The following is a 24080-nucleotide window of genomic DNA, read 5'->3' on the forward strand; positions in this document are numbered from 1 at the left end:
TGAGCAGCTCCTGCAAGGTGCTGAACAGTAGGAGTTCACAGTTGTTTCCATCAGAGCTGAAGACACGCCACACCTTGGAAGAAGTGCACTGTAAAACTGGGACCTAAAAAGAACATGCATTGTAGTTGCATTTCTTTTAATTGCTAATTACATTTACCAATTCTAGATAGACTTCTCAATTCATTCTGCTGTGCATGATGCAATAAGGGGAAGACTATAATTTTCTAACAGTCATCGCACCTGTGGTAACGTTTAGGCAGAAAGGAAAAAAGACAGCAAATATAGCTGTCTGCATAAATGCAATAATGCCAGCTCTTGCAATTGTAATATGTTTGCGATTATATCCGGTGTTTTTTTTGTCAAGACTCAGTTCCTGGACTCAGGGGACTTTAACTGTTTTTAGAAGTGACATTATTTGGAATTTGGTGGCAAACCCCTCCCCCATTTGCCCCAGCCCCACATTTCACCCTCAGGACAAGGCACCGACTTTTCATTTTTGCCAGGGGGCCTCAGATGATGGACATATGGAAAGTTTTACGCATTACAGGTGATAGCCCTCTTTCTAAGGGGGGCCATGGCCCTTGGGCTCACACATACTCAGTGCCTCTGCCTTCAAGTGAGATGGATGTATGGGCTGGATCCAGTCTGTGGGCAGTATTTTTAATACCTCTGGTCTAGAAGGAGCAGGAAGCTGCAGGGCAATCTGGAGCAGCAGCCTGCAGAGCTGACTGTGGAAGAAGTACTGGATGGCATGAGAGCTGGGACAGAGCTAGCCTGGAAAGCTGCTTGCTGTCATCTAACTCTGGTGATACTTGCACTGGGGGATATTCAGAAACAGCCTGCAGGTAGGTGGGCTGAGGAACTAGCCTGTTTCAGGTCACAGAGGATCCAGAGGCAACCTGAGCTCAGGCCAGGGATCTGCAGACTGAAGTGTGTAATTGCCCCCTGGAAAGAGGTGGCCTGGAGGGAGGGAGCCTGGCACCAGAGCTGCAGAGCTTTACCGTCATACTTTGGTCCTGGATCTCTTAGAGCCTGAGTTAGGAGTTATTGTTGTATTACTCCAGTATAACCATTAAGTAGGTTCACACTGTCTATTTTTGGCAGCCCTAGAACAGAAATCCTTTGTTAATTCATTGGGACTATCTGTGGGATTCATCAGGGCTCCACTAGTACCTAAGCCTTGGAAAATTTATAGTACTCAGCTCTGAGCAAGTGATACATTAATTAGGCTATCAGAGGAGGCTGGCATATCACAACTTTTGCAGTGCCACCCTGCAGTGGGGTTGGTGACCACAACTTTCCTTTCCCAATCATCTACTGCATTTGTTAAGTTTGCAACCAGCAAGAGAGGAAAAAGAACAGTAGGTATAGCCTTGAAGTTATGTGATGGCTAGAGATCCAACCAAAAGGGACTCAGGAAGTGAACCCCCAGATATGAGGTCAAAGATGGCTCATTTTGCTTGCCTGCATTCCCAGAGAAGGTATATGTGTGGCCACACAGGGGAAGGAAGCTTTTAGTGGGAGGTAGTATCACTCTCATTACTTCTTGTAACATTTCATAATTCCATGCTAAGGGGGTTATTCACTGATCCTCTTAGTGCGTGAGTGGTCCAACAGAAGTATCTGTGGCAAACTGCTGTGGACTAAAGTGTTTCTTAATGAGTAAGAGAAGCAGAATGTGTTTTGGCATCTTTTTCATAATTGTGTAACTCTGAAAAGGCCAATATGTCCAGAACAGACACAAAATGAAGAATACAAGAGAAGTAAAAGCCAGAGAAGTTCAAAATAATGTAAGAACAAATTCTTTTCCAAAAATAATAGTAATTATCTTCAGTTTCATGACTTAAGCTAATGTCATCAGCTTGAATAGGGCAAGATTTTGACTTGAAATTAGGGACATTTTGAGAAATATGGACTGTTCAGTTGAATAAAAATGGAATATGAGGCACTTCTGCATTAGAAAAGGCACTTAGCGTGGAATAGACTACCTGTTTATGTCTTGAGTCAAAAGAGGTGCAGGACTGCAAGATTTAACAATTTGAAGGCAGGCCAGTAAGGGGAGCTCTTACCAAGATTTAAAACTAAAAGGTTTTAAAAGCTGCCACTGTATAGTTAAGGGTTGGATCTATCATCCTTGAGAACATAAATATCTATTTCTTTTAGTTTGTGCCTTACCCATGAGACAAGCATTCTTCTTTCAGAGCAGTCTTCTAGGAGGATGTTTGGAGTAGTTATTTTCTGGAATCTGATACACAGAGCCCTGGAATCCATTAGACAATTAACTTTCCATATGGGAATTTAGGCTCTTGGGTGCATTTGGAATAGGGCTTTAATTTTTCACCTTGGAGTCTGAATTAGCTGGGGATTAGAGCAGCTGTTTGTGGTGCACTGAGTAGCTCACCCACCGCCTCCCAGAGCCCAAACAATTCTTAACCAACTCCAAATTTTATAAGTGTACCAAGCAATAGAAGTGTAACGGGAAAGGATGCCAAGGCTGAATCTCATTGTTAATACTCTTTTGTTGTGAGATAACAGCCAATGTAACAGTAGAGTTGGTTTGCTGCATTAAACCAGGTTGTCTCTAAACCTGTGCCAAATGCTCATCAGCTGCAAAAAACACCATTGCACAATAAAACCCAAGCCCCAAAGTCCTTGAGTCAACACTAACAGGAAAGGGGTGTGATGATGAAATGAAGTAGATATACTAATCTCCAGAACCCAGCGTACCATTTGTGACCTTTCTTTGAAAACAACTGCTCTTCAGATACAGCTTTGCATCTCTACAACAGCCTGGCTCCTTTAGATGTTCCACAATTTGTTACATACTCTGGGTCTTCTCCCCTAACAGTCTTCCCTGATGGGGAGAGGTGGGTAGATGACAGGAGGACAATTATTGCTGCTTCAACGATCATTGATTCCCATGCAGGTTTCTTCTATGTAAGTCACAGTATTAAGGGATGTATGGTATGTGAGGCAGCTGCTCTCCAACACATGGAGGCTTCTACAGTTGATGGGAAAAGGAGATGTATGCAGCATATGTAACTCCTTTCTACTGCATGCAGCGGAACTATTGTGCTTCATTTTGTTTTCCTCTGCACTGTGTGGCAAAGAGAAGACCTTTGGCCCCATGCCTAATTCATTGCTAGTTGTACTCAGAAGTTGGGACATAAAGAAAATACACCACGTACAACTCAAATAACCCACAAAATATATAAGAAGGAAAAATAAAACAGCTTTCTTGTCCCTCCCAATATAAAAAACAAAAATCTAACCCCCCCCTTAAAACCAAACAACAAGATAAGTTACATGTGCACGTTTAATTCAATTGCAGTAATTTTTAATGCTCATGATACTAACTTTACTCGTGAATCCTTCTGTCAGTTTTAGTGATTTTACATTTATCCTATTTACATATAATGTGTTTGTTCCACGCTGTATATGAAAGCCTCTTAGAAATGAAAAGGAAACTAACTCTAGAGAAATAATAGTGAGACGATGCAAACATTGTCAAATGCACAAACTAAAAAAACCCAACAACATAGAATAATGTTTCTCTTTAAGTTCTTTTTGTCTTATTAACCTTGGGTATTACAAAGTCTAAGAAACACATGTCATTTTCATGTTGACAGTGTCCCTTTATTAAAGAAAAGCAGGCATAGACATACCCAAGTGAAAATGTGCTCATACACATAAACAAAGACAAAATCCACCCTCAAACTTCCGTCAGGTAAATGATTAGCCCTAAGATAAAAGTGTCTCTGGAGAAGGAGGACAAACAAAATATCTCAAGTGTTGGTCAAAGGAGTTGGCTGTCACCACTGTAAAGGTAAAGTAAATGACTGTACTATGAGATGACTGAGATGCAAATTACAAAATACACCTCAGGGTGTTGCTTTTTTAGTGGTTATGAACAACCTATTCACAGACGGGGATGCATTGTGCAAATGTGTGAAATTATGGTTGAGCTGCCACTGTCTGCAGTAGCTGGTAAGTGAATTAAACCAATAAACCTCTACAGTTTAGATACAAAAGAAGATAATTTGAGGTTGACTTTAGTTCCAGTTATTTTTAATAAAAAACTATTGTTATGATGTGTAAGGTGGGTAAAGGATGGTGTTTAATGGCTTGCGACACAAGAAACTCTGGAGCTGTTTGAGCTGGAAGAAACTGCTCCCAGATGCAGCATCTATACATGCGGTCATGATGAGCAATTTGAGCCAGGGCAAAGCAGTCCCAGGCTGGCAGGGAGCATGGGGGGTCAGCCCAGAGCTTTGAGTGGCAGCATCGGGTGCTGGAGGGGCTGGCCGGAACACAAGGGCGCTAAAAGTGTAGAGACACGTGGCTAAGCAACAGCCAGCACCTGCACTTTAGCACCCTCCTGTCCCAGCCAGTCCCTGTCATTGTCTACACGTGTTTCAGTGCTGTTACTTACAGTGCTGTTACTTACTCTCCCAACAATATTATCTTATGGTGGAGCTAATTAGTTTACTGGGCCCTAATCCCAGTGCACATGTAGACAGTGATGTTTTACTGCAGGGCCAATTAGTCTACTCCACAGTAGATTTCATGTAATTCATAGACATTAGGGCTGGAAGGGACCTTGGAAGATCATCGAGTCCAGCCCCCCACACCAAAGGGCAGGAAGTCAGCTGGGGTCATAGGATCCCAGCAAGATAAGTATCCAATTTACTCTTGAAGGTGTTCAATGTAGGTGCTTGAACCACCTCCACTGGCAGGCTGTTCCAGACCTTGGGGGCTCGGACAATAAAGAAATTCTTCCTTATGTCCAGCCTGAAACACTCTTGTAGTAGTTTATGACCATTCAACCTCATCCTTTCTTGGGGCGCTCTGGTGAACAAATGTTCCCCCAGATACTAGTGGTCACCCCTGATAAACTTATAGGTGATCATCAGATCACCCCTGAGCCTGCACTTTTCCAGGCTAAAGAGCCCCATGGCTCTCAGCCTGTCGTTGTATGGTCTGTTTTCCTGACCTCTGATCATGCGCGTGGCTCTCCTCTGGACTCTCTGAAGTTTCTCCACATCCTTTTTGAATTGTGGAGGCCAAAACTGGACGCAGTAGTCCAGCTGCAGCCTCACCAAGGCCGACTACAAGGGGAAAATGACATCCCAGGATTTACTTGAGAAGCATCTGTGGATGCAAGCCAGCGTTTTAGTCGCTTTACATGAGCCGCAGGATCACATTGTAGGCTCATGTTCATCTTGTGGTTAACGATGACCCCCAAGTCTCTTTCTTCCGTAGTGCTAGCCAGCGTAGCACTGCGGAGTCTATAAGGATGCTGCAGGTTTTTCCTCCCAAGGTGTTAAACACCATCAGGTTCTCGTCCGCCCATTTGCTGAGCCTGTCCAGGTCAGCCTGGATAGTCTGCCTGTCTTCTGGTGTGGATGCTTTGCTCCAGAATTTGGTGTCATTGGCAAACTTGACCAGTCCGCTTCTGACTCCAGTGTCCACATCATTAGTGAAGAAGTTGAACAATAAGGGTCCAAGGACAGAGCCTTGGGGGATCCCACTGGTCACATGATGAGTGACTGCCATCAATTACTACCCTCTGGGTCTGACCATGGAGCCAATTTTCCAGCCAGCGGATCATGGTAGACCCAAGGCCACAATTGGCCAGTTTCGCCAAGAGGTGATCGTGGATACCAGATCGAAAACTTTTTTGAAGTCAAGATATATGACATCAATCTCTTCTCCTTTGTCCAGGTGGTAGGTCACCTGGTCATAAAAGGAAATGAGATTGGTCAAGCAAGACCTACCTGCAACAAACCCGAGCTGGCTATCCCTCAGGATGTTGGCGTCAGCCAGTCCATTAAGGATGGCTTCTTTAATAAACTTTTTTAAGATCTTCCTCTGGATAGAAGTCAGGCTGATGGGCCTATAGTTAGCCAGATCCACTTTCCTCACCTTCTTGAAGATAGGCACCACATTGGCCTTCTTCCAGTCTTCGGGCACTACACCAGAGCACCAGGAGTTTTCAAAGATCCATGCCAGAGGCTGGGCTATGATGCTTGCCAGCTCCTTGAGTACCCTGGGGTGTAGATTGTCAGGGCCAGCTGACTTGAAGGTATCTAACTTCTCAAGGTGTTCCTTTACGAGGTCAGCATTAATGGAGGGCAGGGGATCCCCATCACCCGGACCTCCCTGTCCCGTAGTGGGCATAGGCGTCCCATGGGACTGATAAAAGACCGACACGAAGTACCCATTTAATAAGTTGGCTTTTCCCTGGGCGTCAGTTGTCAGTTGCCCCATCTGGTTTAGCAGGGGTCCAATGTTGCCCTTGCTTTTCCTCTAGCTCCCCACATATCTGAAAAAGGACTTTTTATTGTCCTTGGTGCTTGAAGCTAGTTGGACTTCAGTTGCAGCCTTGGCTTTCCTGGTTTGCTCCTTGCAGGACCAGACCAGCGCAGAATAATCCTCCTTGGAGGTGAATCCCATCCTCCATCCTTTGTAGGCCTTTCTTTTTAGCCTCAGGAGGTCTGCTAGATCCCTGGAGAACCAGGGGGGCTGCTGTGCCCTCTTGCTGCCTTTCCTCCGAGATGGAATAGACTTAGCATGTGCATTGAGGATCGCTCCCTTGAGGAGCAACCACTGTTCTTGAACTCCCTCCCCCTGGGGTCGTGGTCCCTTAGGGCCTCACTGACAAGCCTCCTGAGCTTGTCAAAGTCGGCTTTCCTGAAGTCAAGGACTTCCGTGTCGCTGACTGACTTGCCAGCCTTATGGTGGATGGTGAAGGTGATCAGCTTGTGATCACTGTCACCCAGCTTCCCATCGATCACTAGGTCACCGATTAGGTCATCCCCAGTAGCCAGTACCAGGTCGAGTAAAGCACATGTGTAGATACACTCACAATAAATAAGGCACAGAAAAGTATCCAAGCAACAATTGAGATAAAAACTGCATTCACCTTTTTATTAGGGGGCAAATTCTTAACAAAAGAAATTCCCTATCAGTCAGGATAACTTTTCATGTAACTGTTTGAACATTGTGGGTTGTCTTCAGGAGATTTATAGTCAGCCCTCTATTCCCAGATCCTGTACAACGTGAACAGTGGCAATGAAAGGTTCCCAAGCACTTTCCCACCAATTTGCCTTAATCCTGACCTGGATGAACTACCTGAAGGTGAATAAGGATAGTACAGATTTCATGCACATAATGGGTGCATGTAGACGTGCTAGCAGGTTATTACCACACTCCAGCAGCTTCCCACATCTTTTGTATTAGCATCCCCATGCTTCAAAATGGTGGTGAGGGCTCTTTAAAGCTTGTGGAATGAACTTTAGTTCAAATGCCCCCACCACCATTTTGATGTACAGGGATGCTGATGCATGAGATGCTATGGTGCTTTAATTAGAGTGGCTCTCAGAGCTGCTCTAATTAAAGCAACCCCTCCACCAACCCTAGAGCATGTATAAAAGTGCATTGTTTCTAGCATCTCTGATAACATGGTCAACACAGATGTAAACTGTGATGTGGGGTATGAGGATGTTATGGGGACACCTTCCCTCTAGGAAGTGACAAACCTCCAGAACAGAAGTGTGCCTAGTGGAGAGTTCGGGCAGCAAGGAAGATGGGAAAGGGAGAGGAACCTTGTCCATTAAGCTCTCTTCACTTCAGCGGCAGTTGATGCTATGCTGTGGTTGCTGTTGTAGCAGTGCAGACTTGAGATGCTCGGGCTAGGAGACAGGCAGCACCACAGACTCCCCAGTGGCTGCTCCCATGCCCCACCCCTCCCCCTCTGGCACAGGGCTGTGCCTCCCATGACAAAGCCTCCTGGGAGGGGCGCATCGTCATTCCACTCTCCTTTCCCCCAGGTACACTACTGGCATGGGGCTGTGCCTGCCTGGCCCCTAAAGCTGGGCAACTCAAGGCTGCACCTGCCACAGTAAAGACTTCGGGAGGGGAGGGGCACTATACTAGCTTTCCCTCTAAGTTGGCACGCATGGTTGGTGTTCTGCCATCTCCCCCCTCCCCACCCCAAGTTATGCTACTGCCGTACCATTTATGAAAGGCCATGAACACCCAGCAGATAATGACCACTTGTAGTCACTTCCAACCTAAGCCAACTTTGGATTCATGACCAGGATATGAAAAAAAATCTGTATCTTTTTAACATCTGAAGGGCATGCACTTTAACATCCCCCAGGGCTTGGTCCTCGGGCCTGCACTGTTCAACATCTTCATCAGTGACTTGGACGAGGGGGTGAAAAGTACCTTGTTCAAATTCACGGATGACACTAAATTGTGGGGAGAAGTGGGCACGCTGGAGAAGAGGGACAGGATACAACTAGATCTAGACAGTTTACAGGGGTGGGCAGATGAGAACAGGATGGGATTCAGTACTGACAAGTGCAGGGTACTGCACATGGGGGGGAAGAACCAGCAGCATACCTACAGGCTGAGGAACTCTCTTCTCATGAGCGCAGAGGCAGAAAAGGATCCTGGAGTCATTATTGATTCCAAAATTAACATGGGCTGCCAATGTGGAGATGTGGTCACGAATGCTAACTGCACCTTATCATGCATCCACAGATGCATCATGAGCAGGTCCAAGGAGGTGATCCTCCCCCTCTGTGTGACATTGGTCAGGCCGCAGCTGGAGTACTGTGTCCAGTTCTGGGTGCTGCACTTCAGGAGGGATGTGGACAGCACTGAGAGGGTCCAGAGGAGGGCCACTCGCATGGTCAGGGGGCAGCAAGGCAGGCCCTATGAGCGGAGGCTATGGAACCTGAACCTGTTCAGCTTCCACAAGAGAAGGCTGAGAGGGGATCTGGTGGCCATCTCCCTGTTACCCCAAGCACTACCGGGAGTAATGAGGAATAACAGCCATAAGTTGACTGAGAGTAGATTCAGACTAGATATTAGGAGGCGCTGCTTCATAGTCAGGGTGGCTAGAATCTGGAACCAGGTTCCAAGGGAAGTGGTGCTCGCTTCTACCCTGGGGGTCTTCAAAAGGAGGCTAGATAGACACCTTGCTGGGGTCATTTGACCCCAGCATCCTTTTCTGCCCATGGCAGGGGGTCGGACATGATGATCTGCTCAGGCCCCTTCCGGCCCTACCTACTATGAAACTATGAAGCATTAGTCTTGCTTTTGTTCTCACTACTGGGTTGAATCAGGAGTAACTCTATTGAAATCAGTAGAATTACAGCTGTAAAAGAAATCTAAAATGAAAGGAGTCAGGCTGTGAGAAGCTTTGGGTGGTGATTTAATTCAGAGTAGACTGGGCCTGATTTGGTGGACGTTCTCCAAATCCAAATCGAATCAGGGGACCGATATAAAGGTCTGAATCGATTTAAAGCTCTCTGAATCTTCAGAAAAGATTCGGAGACCTTTGATGATTTGGGCAGTCCCTGGTAGCCTCAGCAGGGAGCAGCAGCCACTCTGAGCTGGTGAGTACTAGGGGCTGGGGGAGGGGATCCTGGGGGGGACCCCTGCCAGCTGCCCTGACCACCCTGCTCCCCTGTGGCTGCTCCCTGCCCATCCCAGCTCCTGGTACTTTAAAAAAAAGCCCCAATGCTTACTGGGTGCTGCTGGGCAGGGGGGCGATCCCTGTTGCCCCCCCTCGCTCCCCCAACCACCCCACAGGTGCCCCACCCGGGCCAGCTCCAACGCTTTAAGGAAAAAGAACCCGAGAAAAGCCCCAGGACTCACAACTCCTGGTGCAGCCTCGGGGTTTTGGGGGCTCAAGCACAGCCTCCCATATGGCATGGGGCAGCGGGGGGAAGTGGGGATCACCCCCACTGGCAGGAGCTCTGAGTCCCAGGGTTTTCATGGTTTTTTTTTTCTTAAAGGGCTGGATCGCCCCCTGCCTGGCAGCACCCGGTGAGTTGGGACATTTTTTTTTTTTTTTTAAGTGCCAGGAGCTGGGGCAGCCATTGCCGGGCTGGGAGAGGGCTGGGGGATGGGCCTGGCTGATTCTGAGATTTAGCAGCAGCCGAATCCCCAAATCAGATTCAGCCAAATTGAATCGGGACAGTGATTCAAATCACCGAATTGAATCACTGTCCCCCGAATTGGCCGAATCCAAATCTGAAGTGAATACTAGCTGCTTCACACAGGCCTAGAAAGGAGGATCTAGTCTGTACATGTCTTTGCATAGTGTTTGAAAGAGACATCATCTAGGACCTAAGCAATCAGAAGTTGTTTTAATAAGTATACAAAAGATATTATGGCTGACTCTAACTTAAGCCAAGTAGGGCATGGTTTTCAGAAATTCTATCCCATTGACTTGAGTTTGATTTCAAAACACCTTCAGGCTCTCCACATTTCAAGTTGGGCACCCAGAAACTGAGGCTCCAAAACACAGGGGACAATTTTCCAGATGTTATCTTTTTTGTCTTAGCACCCCTATCTATTAAATAGGGATGATAAAAATATTAATCTATATTATAGGGTTGGAATCATGATTGGTAGGTTTATGAAGTGCTATCTAATTAAGAAATATAGACTAAAAGAAAATGTCTTAACAATGCTTATTTTATGGGGTACTGTCATGGTAAATGCATCTTGCTTATAAATATTACTGTCCATTGTCTTTTGCTAAGTCTATCTGCTAATAACCGGTCATTCTAATGATGCAATTGTCTAAATCTATGTAAAAGATGACAGTATACATAAAAAATGCTAGGTCATTAGTTCCAATTTAATGCAGATAGTCATGATGCACTAAAAAGAATCATTAAGGAGTTTATTAGCAGGCAGAAAGCAAACATTATTAAAGAAGAAAAGTAATCCAAGAGCTGGTCCTGCAAATACAAACTTACTATTGGGAGTTGTCCTGTTAGTTTTCAGGTCAAACATCTGTCTGAGCCTACCATGGGTGGGCATACCAGTTTCTCTAGACCAGGCATGTGGACCTGTGTATCAAATCTGGCCAGCAAAGCTGTGTCATCTGGTCCACAGGCCTTCCCGATGGTTCAGACCAATGGGGAGTCCTTCAGGCCATATAACATGGCCCTGCATGCCAGGTTACGCCAGTGCACAGCTGAATCTGGCTGTGTGGGATTGGGGTGGCATGGAAGAGGGGCAGCATACAGCCAGATCAGGGCAGTGTGGGATTAGGGTGGCATGTACCCAGATTGGGTTGGCACACAATCAGGGCAGCATTCAGATTAGGGTGGAACAGGATTGGAGTGGTGTACAGCTGGATTGAGGGTAGCATGTTGGATTAGGCTCACAGACAGACTCCACATGGTGACTTCATGTGGGTTCTGGCCTGCAGAAAGACACTGCAACACTCCTCTGGTCTGCACATTGGAAAGGTTGAGCAACACTGCTTTAGGCAACAGAGTATGTAACTAGCAACCTATCTTACTGCCTTTGTTTCTGCAGCACAAACATGATACCTATTTACAGCTGAATCAGCTGGAGGTGGCTTTCAGCATGAGTCTAGTCACAATTAAGAAAACTTATCCAGGTTTACTGAAAAACCTGGCTTTGTATTCTAGTAAGCACTACACTCAACAACAAGCATTTGCAGGATTAGGCTTCAAATTTATGATTTTCTACACCATAACTCTTATGTAATGTAGTTTTCCTCCAAGACAAAATGTCTAAATTCCAGAGTCCTCTTGTTATGGAGGTTGCACAGCTTTACCAATAACTGTGGAAACTATTTTTTTTTTACATTAAAAATTTATTTTGTTGGGAGGGTATCTGTGCTTATTTGAAGGAAAGTGCTTATTTAAAAGAAATATAACTTTAGCTAAAAGTGAGTCAGTATAACCTAGACTTACTAACTTGCTGTGTGACCTCAGGCAAGTCATTTGACTTCTCTGTACATTGGTTTAATCTGTAAAATGGGAACAGAAATCGTTATTGTGCTTTGTAAAAGGGATTTTTTTGGAGATTTATAGTTGAAAGGTGCTATGCAAATATTACAATTAAAAGACCTGAAAAGCTTGCTAAAATCATGCAAAGAGGACTAAAAATAGACTGCTTATTTAGAAGGGTCTTAATCATTTGACTGAAAAAATATCAGAGAAATAAAAATCAGTGTGAAGTGTTTCTTAGTTTATTTCAAAGAAAAATGTCTGTGGGGTGTTTCTGTGCTGCTTGCTACTAAAAAGTATGCATGGTTTTTTATTTAATTCCCTTCAAGTCTGATCCTGCTCCCACTTTGATTGAACCCCTTAGTGGTATTCTTTCTGAATAAACAGGACAATATGAAAGTTTATCTTCATTAAAATTAAAACATTATTTCGGTGGAAAGAAATAAATGTTCTGGTTCTTCATAAAATACATAAGAAAATGCTGTATAGAAATAGAATTCAATCTTAGAAGATCTTGTTATGTTATCTGTATTTGTAATAAACATACTTCTGTCAATCAGATATGCTCTTCCACATTTCTAAGCTCAATTCCTGGCCTAACAAGAGCCCTGAATCACAGCACATAGGTGCAATAAGAATATTAAATGGTCCTCAATTAAAAGGAGGTATTATTCCCCAAGGTACCATTTTACCAAGCTAGCAGGAGCTAGAACCATTACAGAGGCAGCATGCTCGATTCCTGGGTGAACTGAGTGCCTTCTGTTGCTCAGCCTCATTTATCTAATTAAGTTGGGCTCTGGAAGGACAGTTCTCATTCATGTCAAGAAGAAACGCTCTGGTCAGTGCAGGTAGCCACATTACCCCTTTTGTATTTCATATTGCTAATGGCAGAGTTCAAGGCATGAGTTTATTTGGAACATTTGCACTATCTACAATATGCTCTTAGAACAGCTGGAGAAAGTGGTTGTATCATTTTAAAGTGATATTATGCTTCTGTGGACTTAAGCATTTGGACTTGTGCCTCACCCAACACTCAGAATATATGGATAACCTGATGAGAATTACGTAAGTGTACAGCTTTTAGTATGGATAACAGGCAACGCTTCAAACTGTAACACTCTAACCTCAGACTAGCATAAATAACAAACGTGGAATTTTGCTTTACCGGAAATGTTCATTTGGGGTCCTTGAAACAAAGCACAGTTTGAAACACCAGAACCCCTCTATTGAACTACTGCCTTGAATAATTTGATGATATATCTTTTATTCTTTCATATTCTTCAGTTTCTCTCTTGATTTTTGTATTTGAGTGTTATATCCATTGCAGTTTGGGCACAAGAATCATTTAAGCTTTCCTTTGCATCGCTCTTCCTTGAACTGCTCAGGAGACCACACTTTGAAATGAGATTTTTCAGACTCTATAAATATGCCATGGGTCCCTGTAGGTTTAAGCTAAAAAAGACACAACTTTAGCTCAACCATTAAAGAGTTTGTTTGAAAAGCTTACAGAACTTAGTGCTTTTCTCACCAATGCTCAATAGCCACTTCCTATTTAAATATTGAAAAATGGGTTTTATTGAGAAAACGATTTTATTATTCTATCATATGTTATAATTGTATGACGTAATTGTATGCATGTAGAATTATGTAAACATGTATAATATAGAATATATACTATTATAGCATATATTATATAGTATATGTGTGTATATCTATATATATGTCTGTTTGTGTGTGCATGTGCACACACACATGTACACCCCCCCAGATAAAACCTGGGGATGTTACAATTGAAATAAAAACTGAATGAGAGATTATTAGGGAGAGCAATATAAATCATAGATCCAAAGTAATCAGGGTAGGAATATTTGTTTCTTTCCTTCTTTTTTTGTTATGCTTTCTATACAAAAAGAGCCTTTTCTGCTATAACTTTGTCAGCAAAGCCAGCAAGCCAACTAATAAGGCATGGGCACACATGATTTTTGGATGGTTTAAACACGGCTTAAAACTGAAGTGCACAGATGTCAAACAAGCTTTAGTTAAAGTGCCCCTGTCATAATTTTGAAGCACAGGATGCTGAATACATGAGATGCTGCAGGTGTTTTAATTAGGTGTTTTAATTAGAGCGGCTCCCAAGAGCTGCTGTAATTAAAATGGCCCCACTACTCCCCACCCTGGAGCATGTGTAAAGATGCCCCTACTTCCCTTTGCTGTTTACACTGCTTGTTCAGTAAAAGTTATCTTTCTAACAACCAACTGTGTCTTTACTCCCTTATTCTCTACTTGACCACAGCCCCTCATCATGACCCCATGCCCCTGGGAACCAAACAGAGTGGGTCCAAGCACTGCCTCTCTTCTCTCACCCCCACCCACCATGCCTCCAAGTCAGGCAAGCACACTGCAGACTCTAGTCATTTGTAGGCTTTTGAAGTGTAGCAAACTCATATTTAGGAAATGAGGGAAAACAGAAAAGTGAAAATGCCCTCAGCCCCAGTTCACCCACCCCCTAGGATCCTCAAGCATGAGTACAAGCACACCTCCACCCCCACCCCCACTTCCCAAATCAACTGACCAGCCAACCATTGTGAGGCATGCTGGGCTGGGAGCCTACTTTCACCTGCTCCTGTTGGAGCCACAGCACTTCATACAATTGTGAACTGGATCCCAACCTGTGACATTTTGGAATGGTTCAGTTGTTTTGTGTCTCTGCACCCTTTGTTACTCTTCTGCCAGAACAGGTGAATCTCTAGAAGGGGTTTTGATAAAATAGCCAGACCAGACAACATTGCTAAACCAGCAAAAAGTTTTAAGTGTGGCCTAAGAAGAAGAAAAGGCCTGGGGAATAAAGAAGAAAGAGGAAGTGAAATGTTAAGGGACAAGGGAGATAGTAAGATGCAAGAAGGAACATAGAACGAAGTAGGACCTCTTGAATCTTTGAGGCAAGTAATTTGCTTTTGCAGATATAGGCAACTATGAGAGAACTTATGGAGGTTAGGTGAAGTCCCAGAAAACTGTAAGAAGGCAAATATAATGCCAGTCTTTAAAAAAGGAGGAATAAGGAAGACCCAGAGAATTATTGATGGGTCAGTCTAATCTCAATACCTAGAACAATATGGAAGCATGTCAAGGAATTTATTTCCAAACACCTAACCACCTTATTTCTAAGATAATGGGGTAATAAGGAACAGCCAACATGCATTAGGCACGAGCAATTCATGCTTAAGTACCCTGATTTTCTTCTAAGACAAAAAGTTGGATGAGGTGGGGAGGGGCTGGAACAGTAAAATGATACACCTAGACTTTAGCAAGGTTTGTGATACTGTATCCCATTACATTCTCATATGTAAGTTAAGGAAATACAGTCTAGATTAAAGTACTGTAAGGTGGATGAAAAACTAGCTGGATCATCATGCTCAGAGGGAAGTCATCAATGGCTCAACATCCAACAGGGAGGAGCTATCAAGTGAGGTTCCCCAGGGATCTTTTCTGCATTTGATACTGTTTAATATCTTCATTAGTGACTTGAAGGATGGAATTGAGTGCACGTTTAGTAAATTTGCAGGTGAAATGAAGTTCAGCAAAGTAGCAGTTACTTTGGAGGATAGGATTAGAATTCAAAATGACCTTGATAAATTGTAGAAATGGTCTGAAATAAATTAAATTCTGTAAGAAAAAGTTCAAAGTAGTAGAACAATCAAATGCACAATTACAAACTGCAGAACAATTGGATACACTACAGTAGTGCAGAAAAGGTCCTTAGGGTTATAGTGGAAAGCAAGCTGAATATTTATTTGTTTGTTTGTTTCTTTCTTTATTAGATTTATATCCTGCCCTATCCAAAAGGCTCAGGCTGGTTTATGAGTCAACAGTGTACTGTTGTTTCAAAAAAGCCAATAGGATGCAAGATGTATGAATAGGAGTATTGCATGCAGGTCACAGAAAGAAATTCTTCCACTCTATTTAACACTGGTGAGGCCCCACCTGTGTACTGTGCTTCAGTTAAGAAAAAGATAAATTGGTAAGATTTCAAAAGAGAACATAAAAAATTATTAGCAGTTCAGAAAACATGCAGGAAAAATTGAGTGAATTGGGGTTGTTTAGTCTACAGAAGAGAATGGAGGAGCAGGGATCTAATAACAATTTTCAAATACAAAAAGGGTTTTTATAAAGATGATGGTGATAGACTCTTCTCTGTATCCACTGGGTACAGGATAAGAAGTCATGGACTTCAGTTGTAAAATTCAAAATGTAGTCTGGATATTAGGAAAAGTTTAGAACAGATTAGCTAGGGATATTGTATTATCTGGGTCATTGAAAGTTTTTAAAAGTCAGTGAGATAAAGATATAGCTAGGATAATTTAAATAGGGATGATAGTGCCTTGAGTGGGGACTTAGACTAAATGACCTTCTGAGGTTCATTTCAGTGATATTTATTTACGATTCTGCCACATAATCCCTTTCATAATGGTATTAAACTCCATCTTAAAGCTGGTTATGGCATGCCTCCTGCTACCCTACTACCTCCCAGAACCTCACTCCTATGAGTTAAAAAACTTTGAATTTTCACCTTTATTTTTGGCCACTTTATACCCATTTGTTTTTGTGCAAACATAGCTGTTTAGTTTAAATAGCTCTTCACTCTCCCTGGTGTTAAACCCCTGATATGCTTGAATGTGATTATGTCCCTTCTCTGCCTTTGTTTTGCTACACCAAACAAGCCAAATTCATTTGGCCTTCTTTCATAGTCTTCTTTCATCCTCACCCCAAGTGTAATTCAACATCCTATTTCCTTTCTGCTGAATTCTGGAAAGCAATGTCAGGTTTCTGTTCATTGTGATGACATTATCCCATCTTAGTCCTCCAAAAGGTCATCAACAAAAAACAGAGTATTTCAGAGCTGATCATTCTAATGTAAAAATCCAGCAGAAAAATAGCTTGCTTAAAAACAACAACATCAAAGCAGTTTCTTTCTCTCATAAAAAAGCAATAACAGGTGCAAATACAATTTTCCTCTGCAGTTCACCTTTACCCTGAAATAAGGGCAAATCATCTTTCTTGCCCATATATTTATTTATTTAAAATGAAACTTGTGGGGATTTTCAATACTAAGGCCCTATGTCCCCAAATATATAAGTATGTATACAATTTTACATGTTACTTGTTCCCCCAGATTTCACAGTCTTTTCTGATACTTGGAAGGCAATGTAGATCAAACTGCCCTTACCCTTGAGCAAGCATGGGACAACTACTGTATTGGAGGCACAGCTATTATTTTTGGTAGCAGATATGTTCAGAGGATGCTGGGTTTCTTACCTCTTCTTTTTGAAAAGACAGTACTTCCACACTAAAAAAAAAGAAGTACTCACATTTACACACAGGCAAAAGTGTTTGGATACCTGCTTCCATTCCCTATGGTGTTAACTGCATTTTCATGGTCTCCTTTAATGGAACCTGGGTTCAGTTTCCCTTATTTCTAGGCTACTTTTTAAAATGTGAGGGTCATGTAATGAGGGAGCATCTCCTGGGAAGTATGAGGATAGGCTGTGGTCTTTTAGTGGGGATAGGTGGTGGAGGTGTAGAAGTGGGCTAGGATGACAACACTGGGAGGAAGCTGGAGAAATTACAGGAAGGATGTGAACTTTTGTAGATGAGGTGGGTGAGAATGTCACCCTCCGTGCCTTTGGAGATGAGGTTGTTGCCCTATTAGTAAAGGATGAAGAAGAACTATGGAGAAAAGGTAGGGTTGAGAGGGACTTAAACTGCAGCCTATGGGTGGGTGAAGATTTTAATTCCCTGGACAGAAAGAAAGATGATGAAAACCCCTTTAAGGAGGGATTGATAGGTAAGATCATTCTGGCCTTATTTGGAATTGTTATTTATACTTCACAAGGTGTGAACTCTTACTTAGTTGAAGGGCCAATTCAACTCAGTGTGTGCAAAGTACTGGAGTCCTTGGTCTAAGAGAATGTGGCAGATGACCGTGTAAGTCATTACTTCATGTACAGACAAATGAATAAATGCAATGGCATGCACAACTACTCTATACACTAAGAATCAATCTTTATCTCTAAGAGTCAGATTTTACTCTGTCTTTTGACAGGTATGGATTGTGGGGAGGATGCAAAAGACATCCTAGCCTTTTTTGCTTACCTACATAAGAAGCCAGGCAAAGTTATAATCCCAGATGTGCTTAGGAGGGCTTTATCCAACAGTCCAAGCCAGTATCTAGAGTAGATTACAGAACCCATGTTGCACCCCATGTTGCAAAGCTTGTTGCAGTGAGTCCAATCCACCAACACATTTGGGAGCTGTAAGAGCCATTTGGTTCCATAGCAGAGTTTCCTTGGGGGCAGGGTTCCATATAGGACTCCAGAATTGTAAGCCATAGATTACTTGTGGTAGTAAATAGGCATTTAATTGATTCCTTCCATCATGTAATTAGAATTCAGACAGTAACTGTAGCCATATAATATTTGTTTCTGATCCTGTCAGACCTTCCACACCAAGCAGTGTGGGCTGGGTTTGTATTTGAAAGGGAGACTGCCAAGAAACAGCTTGAAAGGCAGCAATGTGTAGTATTGATTCAACATGTGGAATTTTTTCTCCTGAGTCTCTCTGCTGCATCAATGTACCAATATGACACAACTGAACACTGTTGCTGGTATCATGGTTTGGGGGGAGAAGAACTGAAACCAAAATCCTGATCATGCATGAACATTAAAGATCTTTGGATCCTTATTGTGTTATTGTCAATGTCCTTGACCTTGGAATCACAACATTCCAACAGATTAAATTTATAATGCTTTCCCATAAATCTATATAAAACAATGTCTTCTTTCTTGGACTCAGGACAACTAAGGCAGACTGATTTTCAGGCAAAGAAACTCAAAGGAAAAACAGTACCAACAGGTTTTTAACAGACTTCTCAAAAACATTTCTAAAATAGTATTAATAGCAGGTATAAAGAAAATACAGAATGGTCTGATAGGAAGGTCTTATGGACACTCCTCTGGAGTAGCCTATCAAGTAACCTTTGTTGCTTTGTCAGTCATTCACAAGTAATTTTTCAATACCAAATATACTATTAAATCCATTATATTATGCTGCTTTATCATGTAGCAAATTGCTGTCTGGGACTAGGATTATTGCATTGTAGAGGGGAATTAATTAGAGTCTAGGGAGGAAAGGAGAAGTCAATATTTTCTTTGTTTTTTTCTAGAACTACCATGTTTAACTGTAGAAATGCTTTACAGTGAGAATTATGTGCTTATGAAATGAATCTGCTTGATAACCCTAGAGACAGAAGTCCTCAATATAGTCACAAAAGTGGTATAAGGCTAGCAGTACTACAAACTTGTCTCTGTGCCTTGACCATGTTCCCTTAACTATAACCTGACTCTGTGTTGATTGAGAATGATTGAGAAATATTTATCTCTATTGACAGGTCTACAGAGAATTAAGAGATGGCCATTACCTACTGGTGCTACTAGTAATATAGGCTGCTACTTCAGTTTTTGCGTAAGTGAGAAAGACTTATGCTTTGGAAACAGTAGTCTGTGTTCCGGTTTTAGCTACTCTCTTGTGTTTGAGTGATTTTGTACAGTGATCTCTTTTCAGAAATATGGATTTATCGTAGTGGTAAGATCACCTATTGGGGTGAAAAGGTAGTTCGTTCTCCATCCCCCTTCAGTTCTCAGAGTTTAACAATTGCAACAGTGGTAGTTCTTGTGAAGTGTATACCTTGGAGGTTATCAACTTATGCCATAGAGTCTGATGAAGAGCTAGCTAACAGATCATTACAACTTTTGCTAATGATTAAGGACCCAGCTACAAAAAGCTGAGCAAAGGGACCTGTTTGCAATTCTTCCTGACCTGGTTACAGCATGGTTAAAATAGTAAAAGAGGACCTACCACCATTGCATACCAGGTTAGGGCCTTCTTTATTTTTCTTTTTCTGTCAATATTTTTGTGATGTTATTGCTGTAGTATCTGCATATCTGGTATACCTACATGAATTAAGCCTTATGATAGCTCATAAGTTGGGAGTTGGGGATAGGGCTGTCCAAAGGCACAGAGAAGACAAGTGACGTTTCCAAGATGACAACAAAATAACCCCTGCACCCCCAGTCTCTTGTTACCTGGTGACCCAATCGTGGGGCTATTCTTTTTGTTTTAGAGATAAGCATGGTGTTGCTTGTATCAATTTAAAACAAAAGGAGCAACTAATGACAATTAGAGATTTATGGTATCAACGGAACAAAAAAAGTTATAACTGTCTGAGATACATAGCACACCAGGCTTCATGTCTAGAACTCTTAGACTATATGGATGACTTTGAGAGGTGGGAGTTCAAGACTTTTAACTTTTTTATTTGCGTATACTTTCTGATAGGATTCTCCAGTCATTCGATTTCCTGCTAGCTAGCCTTTTAAATCCAGAAGAGAAAAAGCTAGATCACCTTGCTAGTCTGGTAGCATAGGGCTTTGATGCTCATGTCATATGCTAGAAATTGAGAACCCGAGCCCTTGAAGAGCTTTGGTGAGTGGTGTGAAAATGGTTGTCTCTTTTCAGTTTACAAAAGGTAGTATATGAATGTTATGACTGTGACTGTTGTCACCTAGAATAGCAAACCTGGACTCAACAACCAAGTCCTGGCTTTAGGTGGTCTTTTTTTTGTTTCTGATGATTACTGATTCCTTTTCCTTCCTTTCAGCCAATATATTCTGGATTTCTTTTGCTATGGAAATGGCATATGCTTACAGCCTGGTGTCAGATGTCAGTTAAGTTTCTGTCTACACTGCAAATTTTAAACATGCTGCTAGTAAAAAGTCCTGCTTTTATGGCTTAGAAGGCCATAACATGGACACTAACCTACCAGTCTAGAGGTAAAAGGCTCCATATTCTATTACTAACTCCTTAGCCTTTATTGACAGCATTATTCTTTAAGTGCAAAAGGTTATGTTCAGCAGTCATACTCTGTAGTGTTTCCTTCTCACAAAGGGAAGCAAAAGGGAAGAAAAAGGAAGGGATTGTCTTCTCACAGAGGAATCAAGATACTGATAGGACCTGCTGAAAGAGAGATACTGGCTGTGAGGGAAGTGCCCAAAGCAAGAACTGATTAGTGATACCATATACTCTCATTACCATGATTCTTTTGTCTCTGTGGGCGTAGCTTAGAACAAAAATAACTCTCACGTTTTCCTTCAAACATTCAAACAATGGTTTCCAATGTAGCAAACTACCAAGCTAAAACCTCTGCTTTGCTATCCAGCGATTAATAATGCTTGCGGTGGCTTTTGGATTGTTCCAAGCCATAGCATCTCAATTGCCAGCAGTCTGAGAAGAGTGGGTTAAAGCTCACACAACTGGAGGGGAGATGAGGGGAAGAGATACACAAAGGTAGGGTTACAGAGTTGCCCATATATGTGTTTTTATTCAAGAAGCAAGGATATCTTGGGGTGCTTTTATTGGACCAACTTGGGTAAAATTAGACAAGATTTTGAATGCAAGACATTTTGCCTCAGGTCTCTAATCATTGGAAGCCAGGTACAGCATGGTGAAAAACACTGTTAGGGGCAGTGTTTGGTATCTTCCATGCTGTGATACTGTAAGAGCAGTGATGTAGCTGTGACGGCTACACCACCACTCTTACACTACTGATGTAAAAATCGCGGTTTGTTTCTCGGGAGGCGGGAAAAAAACCTTCAGCTACAGACACACTCTATTAGCAACACAAAAGGTATATATTTGCAAATAGGGTCAGAGAGAGAGACAAAAGATCAAACACTCTGCCCCCGGGCACAATCATTAGCAGGCTTTTATCCCCTCTCTCCTGACCACGTGTGCAGAAGGAGGAACTTTTACAACTCATTTCTGGTTCATACAAACATATATGTAAACATGTCGCTTCATACGTCCCATGTGCATTATAATTAACTACTTAAGTATGCGGGGCGGATAGGCTTAATATGCATTAGGTTATCACGCGTGCGTAGAAGGGATCCAAGGTTACTCAAGGTTCAACCTGAAGGCTAAAATGGCAATTGCTCTTATCTTAGCCTAAGAATGTGGGGGTCATGAAAGAAAGTGTGATTTAGTGTAACAAAGAGATAGTAAATTTGCAGAACAAAGAGAGAGTGATACCTTAGTACAAAGGGCCTTTGGTGGTTTTCCCTTCAATTTCCAACCCCCCCTTCCCTCTCCCATTAAGGAGACAAGGTGGGCTGGCAGCTGTGTTTTTTTTCTAAATCTGCTATTGATAATGCGTTTTTAATAATATTTCTAACACTACTGTAATGTGATTTTTTTCAGTCATCTCAAGATTGGTGGCTTGCTTAAAGTTTTGACCATTGGCATCAGGATTGCAACTTTGTTTTTTTTTAAAGTAAGTTTCTACCTTTCATGCCAGTAGAGAAAAACTTGAAAATATGAATCCTAAATGCCTCAATCGTCCAGTGGCAAAGCAGTGTCGTGTGATGACACCAGACAGAATTTGAGCCCCTGCACTGGTCTCATGTCCAAAGGCTGTACCTAATTAACATCATAGGAAAGGGCTGTAAAGGACCTCAGAAGGGCCTGTCTAGTCCAGCTCAAGTCCATCACAAGGTCCTCTAGCTCATGTCCATCACAAAGTCATCCTGGTCCAGGCTCCAGTTCAAATCCATCTAGTTCTTCAAAGTCCTTTAGCTTATGTCCACCATCAAGTCATCTAGTCCAGCCTCCTGCTCAACTGACCCAGCTGTGAGCCACCCAGTTGCTTGATCTGAGGAATCCAAGGCTTTGGCACATCATGTTAACCACATCATTCCCTCACGTGCCTTTGGCTGCAGAAACGGGGGTGCCAGCCCTAAGCCAGATTTGTACGGATTTGGCAGCATCTTGGAACTGCCTCTACCCCTGGGTCGGAGAACCCCAGCCGCTTTGCACACGGCAGGCTTCCAGGGCAGCCCTGAGGTGATTCTAGGGAGGGCAGGGCTGACTCTTGCTTCCACCCTTGGGGTCAGCCAGGCGTCCTCTTCTCCCGCCTGGCATCTTCCCCTCGCATCCAAACAAAGCTAGTGCCTGTGGTGCCACTTCCTGGGACCCTTCCATGGGAACCTCGCACACGCTGGGATTGGGGGGGGGGGGGTAGTCCATAAGGACAGGGCCGGGCCGGGCGGTGGCGCGGCAGCAGGAGGAGGCGCGTGGGGGCTCGGGGAAGTGTTTCGGGTCATGTGGTCGCGTCACGTGGAGGGGGAGCCAGGCCCAGCGGCAGCCGCCTCGGCAGCAGGGAGGCCGGCGCGGGCGGGCGGCAGGCGGCGGGGACGTACACGGAGCCGAGCGGAGCCGAGCGGCGGGCACGGGCACGAGCGAAGGGCGCGGGGCTCGGGCCAGGCCGGGTGCCCGCGGCGCCCGAGGCAGGTGAGACTGAGCGCGGCGGCGGCGCGGGATGCCGGGGCGCAGCGCATAGCAACAGCGGCGCGGGTCGGCGGGGGGGTCGGACGGAGCTCCCCCTTCGGGGCTGGTGTCCGGGTGCGCTGCTCTGCCGAGGTTGCGTGGGAAAGGGGGGGCATGGATCAGGGAGCGGGCAGCCGGGATGGTGGAGCCTGACACACGCACACGCGCGGAGACACATGCATACAGACGCGGAGCCAGACATGTAGGCAGACACGCTCGCATGCGTGCACACGGAGCCTCTCGCATGCACACGGGGACACCCCGGCACGCACGCACGAGACACTCCCGTGTGCCCACAGAATAGCGCAGCCTTGCGCGTGCACTCTTGCAAGGTGCACAGAGACACACACACACGTGCACAGACTCTCACGCATGCAGAATCGTGCTTGGACAAAGACACTGTTCTGCACGCGCAGTCACACATATGCACACGTCCGTGCACATGCAGGGTCTTGCACAGAGACACTCACGCGCGCACAGGGACGCTCTCTTGCGCGTGCACATGGACACAAAAATAGACACACGCAGACGCACAAACAGGCGCACAGACACAGAGGCACACACGGATGCATACACATGCAGCTTTGAGTCCGTGCTTTCTTTTGTTCTGGTGGGCCACCTGATTGTAGCTCTGTGCGTGTGAAATAAAACGGAGATTCAGAAGCCTTTGGAAAGAAGCCTTGTTTCCTGTTGTTGGTTAAAGAAGATCTTTTCTTTTTTAAAATAATAACAATACCTAATCCTCATCATTATTTTAGCCAGTTGTTTTGTGCTCCTGATTTGTAACAGCTTGAGAAAGAATAACATTCCCCCTGCTAGCCACCACCCAAAACACTAAGGGAGGGTAGCTGG

At 43.7% G+C, this 24080-nt stretch overlaps 1 protein-coding gene across 2 annotated transcripts in view; it reads left to right on the top strand.

Annotated features, from left to right (window-relative positions):
- The first annotated feature begins 23035 nt into the window (after positions 1-23035).
- The window catches only part of TULP4 (TUB like protein 4), a 291590-nt gene continuing 290545 nt past the window's right edge, over positions 23036-24080 (top strand). For both annotated transcript variants that reach the window (XM_090042154.1, XM_090042144.1), the window contains exon 1: positions 23036-23192. The gene's annotated coding sequence lies outside the window, so the exon portion shown is untranslated. The remainder of the gene's footprint in view (positions 23193-24080) is intronic.

The sequence above is a fragment of the Crocodylus siamensis genome, chromosome 1 (genome assembly GCF_052110815.1).
Source record: "Crocodylus siamensis isolate JL-2025a chromosome 1, ASM5211081v1, whole genome shotgun sequence".
NCBI lineage: Eukaryota > Metazoa > Chordata > Crocodylia > Crocodylidae > Crocodylus > Crocodylus siamensis.